Genomic DNA, 10,768 nt, shown 5'->3' with positions numbered 1-10,768 from the left:
AACATAAGACTCTAGAGATAGAACTTATACCTTTTTAAAAAAATGATTGATTTACAATGTTCTGTCAATTTCTGCTGTACAGCAAAGTAACCCAGTCACTCACACACACACACACACACACACATATATATATGCCTTCTTTTTCTCACATTATCCTCCATCATGTTCCATCACAAGTGATTAGATATATAGTTCTCTGTGCTATACAGCAGGATCTCCTTGCTTATCCATTCCAAATGCAAGAGTTTTCATCTACTAACCTGAGATTCCCAATTCATCCCAGTCCCTCCCCAGCCCCACTACATACACTATTCTGTCCTACATGTCCATGATCTTTTCTGTTCTGTAGATAGATAATTGGTGCCATATTTTAGACTCCACATGTAAGTTATATCATATGGGGTCTGTCTTTCTCTTTCTGACTTACTTCACTCAGTAGAAGAGTCTCTAGGTACATACATGTTGTTGCAAATGGCATTATTTGGTCCTTTTTATGGCTGAGTAGTATTCCATTGTATATATGCACCACATCTTCCTAAACACCCATTCAGATGGGCAATTAGATTGTTTCCATGTCTTGGCTATTGTGAATAGTGCTGCCATGAGCATACAGGTGCATGTATCTTTTTCAATGAATTTTTTTTTGTCTGGATATATGCTCAGGAGTAGGTCATATGGTAGTTCCATATTTAGTTTTCTGAGATATTACCTTATTGTTTTTTATACTGGTTTTACCAATTTACATTCTCATCAACAGTGTAGGAGGGTTCCCTTTTCTCCACATCCTCTCCAGGAGTTGTTATGTGTTGACTTGTTAATGATGGCCACTCTAACTGGCGGGAGGTGGTATCTCATTGTAGTTTTGATTTGCATTTCTCTAATAATTAGTGATGCTGAGCATTTTTTCTTGTGCCTGCTGGCCATCTATATGCCTTCTTTGGAGAAATGTCTTTTTAGGCCTTCTGCCCATTTTTCAATTGGGTTGTTTGTTTTTTTGCTATTGAATTGTATGAGTTGTTTGTATATTTTAGAGATTAAACCTTTGTCAGTTGAGTCCTTTGCAAAAATTTTCTCCCATTCTGTAGGTTGTCTTTTTTTAAAAATGATTTCCTTTGCTGTGCAGAAGCTTTTGAGTTTAATTAGGGCCCACTGGGTGTCATACAGTTTTTGTAGTATATTATATTCTTCTTCTTTTTACAATCCTTTAAAAATTTGTAAAAACATTTCTTTAAATTTGTTTAGCTTATGGCCTCTACAGAAACAGTTGATGAGCAGGATTTGGCCTGTGAGTTATAGTATCCTGATCCCTGGACAAAAATTTCAAAATTAATTGATATAAAAAAGAAAATTGAAATCAATTGAAAAACTCCAAATCCATTCATCATAAAAACTCTAGTAGGCGTTCCCTCTGGCACAATGGGATTGGCAGCATCTCTGCAGTGCCAGGATGCAGGTTTGATCCTTGTCTGGCACAGTGGGTTAAAGAATCTGGCATTGCCACAGCTCTGGTGTAGGTCGCAACTTTGGCTCAGATCTGATCCCTGGCCCGGGAATTCCATAAGCTGCAGGGTGCTACCCCCCAAAAAACCCCTCTAGTATATTAGGAATAGAAAGGAACTTCCTTAATAAATGGTACCTACAAAAAATCTATAATTAACATCAGGATTAGTATGAAAGTTTCATATTTTACCCCAGGATCAAGAACAAAGCAAAGATATACATTTTTTTTAACATCATAGGCTGACTAGCCAGTATGATAAAGCAAGGGGAGAAAAAACCATATAGACTGGAACGGATGACATGATCATTAAAGTAGAAATCTCTAGAGTCTATTTTTAAAGGCTACTAGACTTAACAAGTGAATTTAGCATAGTTGCCTAATAAAAGGTCCACATATGGAGTTCCTGGTGTGGCACAACAGGGATCAGCAGCATCTTGGGAGAACTGGGTTGAGGTTCCATCTCCCGTTTGGCACAGTGGGTGAAGGATCTGGAGTTGCTGCTGCTGTGACTTAGGTCACAACTCTGGCTTGGATCTGATCCCTGGCCCAGGAACTTCATATGCTGCAGGGTGGCCAGAAATGAAAAAGAAAAATAAAAGGTCAACATACAAAAATTAAAATGCAATTTATACAATATTAATGTATAAATCTGGTTTTTTTTGTTTTTTTGAAAGAAAATCTCTTTATTCTAATTAATTCACAAACAATAACATCAGAAAAGCATGTTTCAGAGGCCACATAAACATCTGCCCAGCCCCAAACTCAATACTCAATGAACTTCCACATCAGAAGAATACCCTCCTCCACTGCAATTCTGAAGCACGAAAGCTATTAGTGATAGAGGAGAGGTTTAATCTTGATTTCACACTTTATATCTTCATGATCAATCACATTTTTATGCTAAATCAACCAGGTCATGGGGGATGATTTTTCATGTCTTCAATGGAGCTTCTTGCTTAAGATAATCCATTTGCCAGTCTGCATTGTTTCAACACCTCGCTGAAACCCTCACAAAGCTTAAGGTCACCCTGGTTCTGGGCACACTCCAAAAACTGTTTCACCTCATAGAAGCATGGGCCAATCTGCTGCTGCTGTGCTGGCTGGGTTCCCTGAGGCTCCTGGTAAGTGATGTCAGGCCTTGAGGGCTCAGCACTACTTCCTCCACCGAAGCCCCCAGTGATCGCATGACCTATCGTGTGGCCGACGGCAGAACCCACAACCACGCCGGCTACAGTGGTTGCCATCTGGGCCATGAGACCTGGCTGCTGAGGTGCAGCAGCAGGGGAGCCAACAGCAGATGGTGGAGCTGCTGCTGGTGGCTGAGCTGCCAGCGCTGGCCTGGGTGCAGCTCTCATCTGAGGTGCCCGGCTAGCCGGAGGGGCCATGTGGAAACTGCGGCTTCGGCTTCCACAAGGCATCGTAACTGCGCAACGAACGCGAACCTAGAAGACAGAGAAACTCAGAGAAGACCCTGGCGGCTTCTCATAAATCTGTTTTTAAAATACCTTTTATTTAAGAAAAAGGAAATACTTTGATATAAACCTGAAAATGTGTGCAGGAGCTATATGCTTAAAAATAAAAAAAAGCGAATGAAGAAGATCAAAAGACGTCTAAAAATCTAAATAAATGGAGAGATATATTATGATCATGGATTGAAAAATTAAATATGGTTAAGATGCTAATTTTAAAAAAGTGATCTATAGATTTAACACAACTCCAGTCAAAACCCCAGGATCACTCATTGTATATATTGACAACTTAATTTTAAATTCTATATAGAAAGTGAGAGGAACTTGAACAGCCAAAACAATTTTGAAAAGAAGAAAATCTGATTTTAAGACTTACTATAAAATCACAGTTATCAAGACAGTATGGTAATAGTAAGAGGTTAACCACACACAAACACATAGATCAAAGGAACAGGACAGATTGTAGGTGTGAATCCACACAAATGTAAGCTTTTTCATTGAGGTACATTTACATAACATGAAATTCATCATTTTAACTCTCTCTTTTTTCTTTTTTAAGTCATTTTAGGGCCTCACCTGTGGAACATGGAGGTTCCCAAGTTAGGGGTCGAATTATAGCTATGGCTACCAGCCTGCACCACAGCCATAGCAATTCAGGATTTGAGCCTTGTCTACAACACCACAGCTCATGGCAATGCTGGATCCTTAACCCACTCAGTGAGGCCAGGGATCAAACCTGTGTCCTCATGGATTCTAGTCAGATTCGTTTCCACTGAGTCATGATGGGAATTCCTCATTATTTTAACCATTTTTAAGAGTATAGTTCAATGCTATCTTTGGTATTAAGGTCTGTAGTAATTTCCTCACTTTTGTTTCTTATTTTAATTGGAGTCTTTTCTCAAAGATTTGTCAATTTTGTTGCTCTTTGAAAATATCTTAGGTTCATTTATTTTCCCTCTTGTTTCTCTGTTCTTTATCTCCACTCTAATCTTCATTATTACCTTCCTTCTGCTAGTTTGGAGTTTTTCCAAGTGCTTTAATTAAGGTGCCAATTTAAGTGGCTAATTGGAGACATTTTTTAATGTAGGAACATAGGCATTTAAAGCTACAAATTTCCTTCTGAGCATATTTCACTGCATCACAAAAATTTCGGTAAAGCATGTTTATGTTTCTTTCATTTGTGTCTTCTAATTTGTCTTGTGATCTTTACTTTAGCCCACTGGTTGTTTAAGAGCATGTTACTGTGTGCATATTTGTGAATTTTCCAGTTTTCCTTCTGTTGGTGTTGGGGGTAATTTCATAGGAATTTCTTTACTAGTTTGAGCAGGGGAAGAAATTCATGAGTAGATCAGAAGAAGCAGAATTCTTGTAGAATGGATTCTGGCAATCTCTACACAGGACTACTGTTATTTTATCAACATTTGATAAAATAAGGTTATACTTTATTGAAATGACTCTCTCCAGCATTAACAGCAACAACTACAGGAAACTTAAGTTTTGATCCTACGATGGGTGGAGGAAAAAATGTCAAGCAGAGACCTGACTTCTCCCACAAGAATAAGAGATCATAATAAAGGCGTTCATTCCTTCTACTCCAGCAGCAAGATTTAAACCCTGCATTTGGAAACAGAGCATGGAAACAGATACTCCTGTTGGCACAAAGTTACACAATTTTTTTAAAATGGCTGCATCGAAGGCATATGGAAGTTCCCAGGCCAGGGACTGAATTCCAGCCACAGCTGCAACCCCATGCCTTGCAGCAAGCCAGATCCTTTAACCCACTGCACCAGGCCAGGAATTGAACTGGTGCCTCTGCTTCGATTAGTTAGATTCTAAACCCACCTTGTCACAGCAGGAACTCCTACATACTTTCTTTTCATTTTTTCATGTTTCATTCCTTTTTTGGCTGCCCTGAAGGCGTATGGAGTTTCTGGGCCAGGGATCAGATCCAAGCCACAGTTGTGACCTGTGCTGCTGGTATGGCAACATTGGGTCTTTAACTCACTATGCCAGGCCAGGGATCAAACTTTTGTCCTGCCCCTGCAGAGATGCCACCAATCCCATTGTGCTTTTTAAATGCCAACTTTTCTATATTTCACACCAGTAAAGCTGCACTTAAATTGATGTTACTTATAATGGTCATGAGATGAGTGATGTAGCTCCACAGTTTATTACTGCATCTCCAATTCCTAGAAATGTCACTTCATTGAAATGCCCAGTAAACGACTGACTTGTATTACTTTAACGATTCTCCTATTAATACTCTTAGAATTGATTTCCAGTTTGGAAGTACTACTACAGTGAGAAGTGAATTACTACAATATCCTCTTTTTTATGTTTTTATTTTATTTTGCTAACATGTTCTCAACTTTAGAAATTCTTCTCTGAATGGTTTCACAGATGTGAACTTCAGGACAGAGGTGGAAGAGTGAGAGTCTACTGCTGCAGAAGAAACAAAAGGACAGATTCCTTTTTTTGGTCCTTTTGTCTTTTTGGGGCACACCCACAGCATATGGAGGTTCCCAGGCTAGGGGTCCAACTGGAACTGTAGCCACCGGCCTATGCCAGAGCCACAGCAATGCAGGATCTGAGATGTGTCTGCAACCTACACCACTCTCATGGCAATGCTGGATCCTTTAGCCCACTGAGTGAGGCGAGGGATCGAACCCACATCCTCATGGATGCTAGTCGGGTTCACTAACTACTGAGCCATGACAGGAACTCCAGGACAGGTTCCTTTTGAGGTAACATGATACCATAAATAAATTAGTACATTTGTCAACTTTTAAAATTACAATGGCTAGCCTCATGGGGAAATTGAAGAGATGAATTTCTACTTGCTAAAATATATTGGCCTCCTTCAATTTAGTGTCCTGAATGAGGTGGTGAGTCAGATAAGCTCTGAAGTCCATTTGAGCTCAAGGATTTTATTCTTCTTGACCTGAGAGTGCCAGGGAAGGTGGCAGCATTTCAGGGCTGATGCAGGTGCACTGGGTTTATGGAAGCCAAGATGATAAGCCTCACATTAGCTCCATGGGATGAAGTTCTGCTCTCAGGACATGCTGGCAGTCACCCCCACTTAGGACATAACCTGAATTTTAATGACTGAAGACATAGGTACCCTGTGGATATTTTCATAAATGCCAAAGTTCACACATTGTGGCTGATTGACTATAATGGCTAATAAACTTAAACAGAGTTTTTGCAAGGAACTGTATCTTATGATGAACATCATACTAGATGCTGATTATCTGTTATTATTAATGATATCTTCCTGAAATGTATTATGAATATTTATTTAGTCATGAACTATTCATAATTCATGGAGTATCATATATGTTTGTAATCTTTGTGATATTCTTTCCTCCCAGAACAAAAAGTTATCTCTGTGTCGAAGAAGCCTTGGTTTGATAAGATTTCTGTGGAAATAGTCAATATTGATGTTCCTCCAGCAGATGTATTTTCACCAACTTATCTTCTATTATTAAAAATTTCTTCTATTATGAAAAATATTTTATATTGATATACAAGTGTGTGCACCCATGGGTTTCAACTTTCAGCAGTGGCCTAAGTTTGTGTTGATTCTCTTGTTTTATATCAAAGAACTCCAAGCCATTATTAGTATTTTACTTCATTTTAAAGTAAAAGTGGGAGCTCCTCTTGTGCCTCTGTGTGTTAAGAACCCAACATAGTGTCCATGAGTCCCTGGCCTCGCTCAGTGGGTTAAGGATCCAGCATTACCTCAAGCTGTGGCATAGGTCACAGGTGTGGCTCTGATGTGGCATTGCTGTAGCTGTGGTGTAGGCTGGCTGCTGCAGCTCTGATTCGACCCCTAGCCTGGAAAATTCCATATGCCACAGGTTGGGTCCTAAAAAGAAAAAAAAGTAATAATAAATAATTAAAAAATAAAAATAAAATGATGTGTTTGTTGTGAGGCGTCAGGTTGTTTTAGGGATGATGACATTCTACCAAACGATCTTTGCACATTAACAGCTTAAAAAATTGCTCATAGATATATTTCTTCAAGTCAGTCTTTAAGAAATCAGATGTCCCCATAAACACAGAGCTTTGACATTCTAGTATATAATATAATTTATTTAATTCTACTTTCATACTTGAAATAATCACGAGGGTTGGTAGATGCTACATTTCTGAAACCCTGACATTAATTTAAGGAACTCAGCTGAAAAGATAAGGTTTCAGAAAATTGCAAGTGATGTAATGTTAACAGTTCATAGGACTCTGATACAGATCACCAGTTTGCATTCTCCTCCAATAGAAAAACTAACCACATTTCATCTTCCTCATGACTACAGGTGTTGAACAGTAATCATGTTAGGGAAATGTGTATTCAAGTCTTTCGCCAATTTTTTAAATAAGAGTTGCTTTTGGTTGTTGAATTATACAAGTTATTTCTACATTCTCTATATCAAACACTTACCAGGGATGTGGTTTGCAAATATTTTCTTCTATTCTGTAGGTTATCTTTTTACTTTCTTGATTATGCCATTTGCTGCACAAAAGTTTTTAATTTTGATGAAGATCTGTCTTTTTGTCTAAATAATATTAAGAGCTGATTTCTCATCAGAAACCATGGAGGCAGTAGTGTTGCAAGAAAATGGCATGTTAATGGATGGTCATGTCTTGGGTCTTGGGTAAATTTCTGGGAGAGGCTTCCAAGTGAGGGCTCTTGGCTTTGTGCAGGAGAGAAAGAGCAAGCCATAGTAAAGAGAAAGTGAACTTATTTAGAAAGATACATATTCCATAGACAGAATGAGGACTTTCTCAGAAAGGGAGAGCTGGCTTGACATGTGGGGTTGTTAGTTTTTATGGTCTGGATAATTTTATGGGCTAACAAGTGGGAGGATTATTCCAACGATTTTGGGGAAGGGGTAGGCATTTCCAGCAATTGGGCCACTGCCCAGTTTTTTGGCCTCTTATGGTCAGCCTTGGAACTGCCATGGCACCTGTAAGTATGTCATTCAGCATGCTAATGTGTTACAATGAGCATGTAATGAGTTTCAAGATCTACTGGAAGTTGAATCTTCTACCATCTTAGGCCTAATAGCTCTCACCACTTTTGTCAATGTTCTAACCACTGTTCTACTCAATGGCTGTCATTCTTTTAATAGTCATGCCTTCCCCTCCCCTCCTGTTTTGGTAGGAGGATATACTCAAATTCTGAGAGAAAAATAAAAGTCAAATGAAGTATTCTATATCCAATAAAACTATCCTTCAAAGACAAAGGGGAAATGAACTTATTTTGAGCTAAACAAAAACAAATAATTCATTAGTTATAGATTGCCTTACTAAAGGGGTGACATCAGTAAAAATGTCAGATTAGATAGTTCCAGGGCCTATCCCTCCATAGAACACTGAAAAAAATAAAGCAAAAAATGTAAGAACCACCATAGTCAGAACTGTTGAAACGGAGGTTTACAGCAACAAAGAGAAAATGAATCAAGAAAAGCCAACTTTAAAATGGTAGGAAAGCATTGCAACATTTTTACTTGTACTTGACCTGCACCATTCCCCAGCCTTGGTAGCAGTCTTGAAGAAAGCAGCCTTCAACCTTTGTCCCTGGCTAAAGGGAGTAGAGAAGACCTTATTTACGGTGACTTACATTTGTCTGCTTTGACCTGTCTTAGGTATCACTGAAAGATTGATAGGAGGTGCTTGTCTGTTTAACATAATTTGGAATTGCTCAGGCCAGAAAATTGCCTACACAGGTAGCATTCCTCAAAAATTGTACAACAAATGAACAAACTACTGTAGCTTAGGGCAAGATAAGGTTGAGAGATAATAATAACCTGCCAAAAGCTTAGGGAAAGAGTTTCTCTGAGAATTAGGGCATTCAATGTACTTGTGTATGTGGTACATTTATGTGTATAGACATGCATATAACCTAGGCATGACACATGCTCAGACAGGACTTGAGAAGAGTCTGAGCCTTCCTTTCTGGCTGATCTCTAAGGTCTGCACAAACAGGAAGTGAAGGTGAAGGCAGAGTTGTAACTTGCCTGGCTAGGCAATAAAGGAGTGCCTAAACACAGAATCAATGTGAGAAACCGGAGAGATTTTTATTTTCCTTTTTCATTTTTAGCATGTGGACTTTTAGCTTCCTAAGAACTTTTCAAAGCCCCTGTGATATTTCATTCCCCAGTTTCTTCTTTTTATTATTTGGCTGGTCTATTGTCTGTCCCCACTAGTATTCCCTGCCTCAGGCAGCTGTAAATTTAAACAATTGCCTGTAATTTTCGAGACAAGTGCTCTCAAAGAAGCCTTCTGACAGTGGTTGAACTCTCGCTAAGGTCAAATACATAGCCTTAAAGTAGGGGTTCCAAGGAATCATCAGTCAGATCAAATAATGGTAATTCTCTGGTAATGGAGCTTAGGAAAACTCTAACCTCGTTCTGTCCCTCCTGGAGCTGGCAGCCTGCTAGTTTTCACTGTGATTGGGAGCTGTTAGTTTTCAAAGCTGCCATGGATCTGGAGAGTGGAGGATGGGGCTGGTGCCAGTTAAAACACACCAAACATTTCACTCAGTATGAGATTCTCTAGTTCCATCCATGTTGCTGCAAATGGCATTATGTCATTCTTTTTATGGTTGGAGTAGTATTCCATTGTGTATATATACCACATCTTCCGAATCCAATCATCTGTTGTTGGACATCTGGGTTGTTTCCATGTCCTGGCTATTGTGAATAGTGCTGCAATGAACATGCGGGTGCATGTGTCTCTTTTAAGTAGAGTTTTGTCTGGATAGATGCCCAAGAGTGGGATTGTGGGTCATATGGAAGTTCTATGTATAGATTTCTAAGGTATCTCCAGACTGTTCTCCATAGTGGCTGTACCAGTTACATTCCCACCAGCAGTGCAGGAGGTTCCCTTTTCTCCACAGCCCTCCAGCACTTGTTATTGTGGATTTATTAATGATGGCCATTCTGACTGGTGTGAGGTGATATCTCATTGTAGTTTTGATTTGCATTTCTCTTATAATCAGCGATGCTGAGCATTTTTTCATGTGTTTGTCACAACTAAGAATAGATTTACAAGGATATCCTGCTGAACAGCATTGAGAACTATGTCTAGATACTCATGTTGCAACAGAACAAAGGGTGGGGGAAAAAATGTAATTGTAATGTATACATGTAAGGATAACCTGACCCCCTTGCTGTACAGTGGGAAAATAAAAAAAAAAACAAAACACCAAAACAAACTTATAAGCTTTTGCGCAGTGAAGGAAACCATCAACAAAATGAAAAGGCAACCTAATGAATGGGAGAATATTTGCAAACCACATCAGAAAAGGGATTAATATTCCAAATACATAAAGAATTCATGCAACATTATGAAGTAATGTGAAACAAGAAAAAAAAAACTAGGAGTTCCCATTGTGCTCAGTGGTTAAAGAACCTGACTAGTACCCTGAGGATGTGGGTTCAATCCCTGGCCTGGATCATGGGTTAAGGATCTGGCATTGCCATGACCGTGGTGTAGGTCACAGAGAGGCTCAAATCTGGCGTAGCTGTGGCTATGGTGTAGGCCGGCAATTTACAGCACTGATTCAACTCTTAGGCTGGGAACCTCCATATGCCATGGGTGTGGCCCTAAAAAGCCAATAAAGAAAAACAACAAACAAACAAAAAAACCAAAGAAACAAAAAACCCTCTGATTTTAAAATGGGCAAGGACCTGAATAGACAGTTTTCCAAAGAATTCATACAACTGGTCAACAGAGGAAAAAGTGCTCAACATGATTAATCATCAGGGGAATGCCAAATTCTCTGGGTGTGCGA

General features: G+C 39.2%; 1 pseudogene; it reads right to left on the bottom strand.

The window, feature by feature from the left end:
* LOC110256607 lies at positions 2,164-2,934 on the bottom strand (annotated as a pseudogene).

Source organism: Sus scrofa, chromosome 14, assembly GCF_000003025.6.
Source record: "Sus scrofa isolate TJ Tabasco breed Duroc chromosome 14, Sscrofa11.1, whole genome shotgun sequence".
NCBI lineage: Eukaryota > Metazoa > Chordata > Mammalia > Artiodactyla > Suidae > Sus > Sus scrofa.
This window is presented reverse-complemented; position numbering and strand designations above follow the sequence as displayed.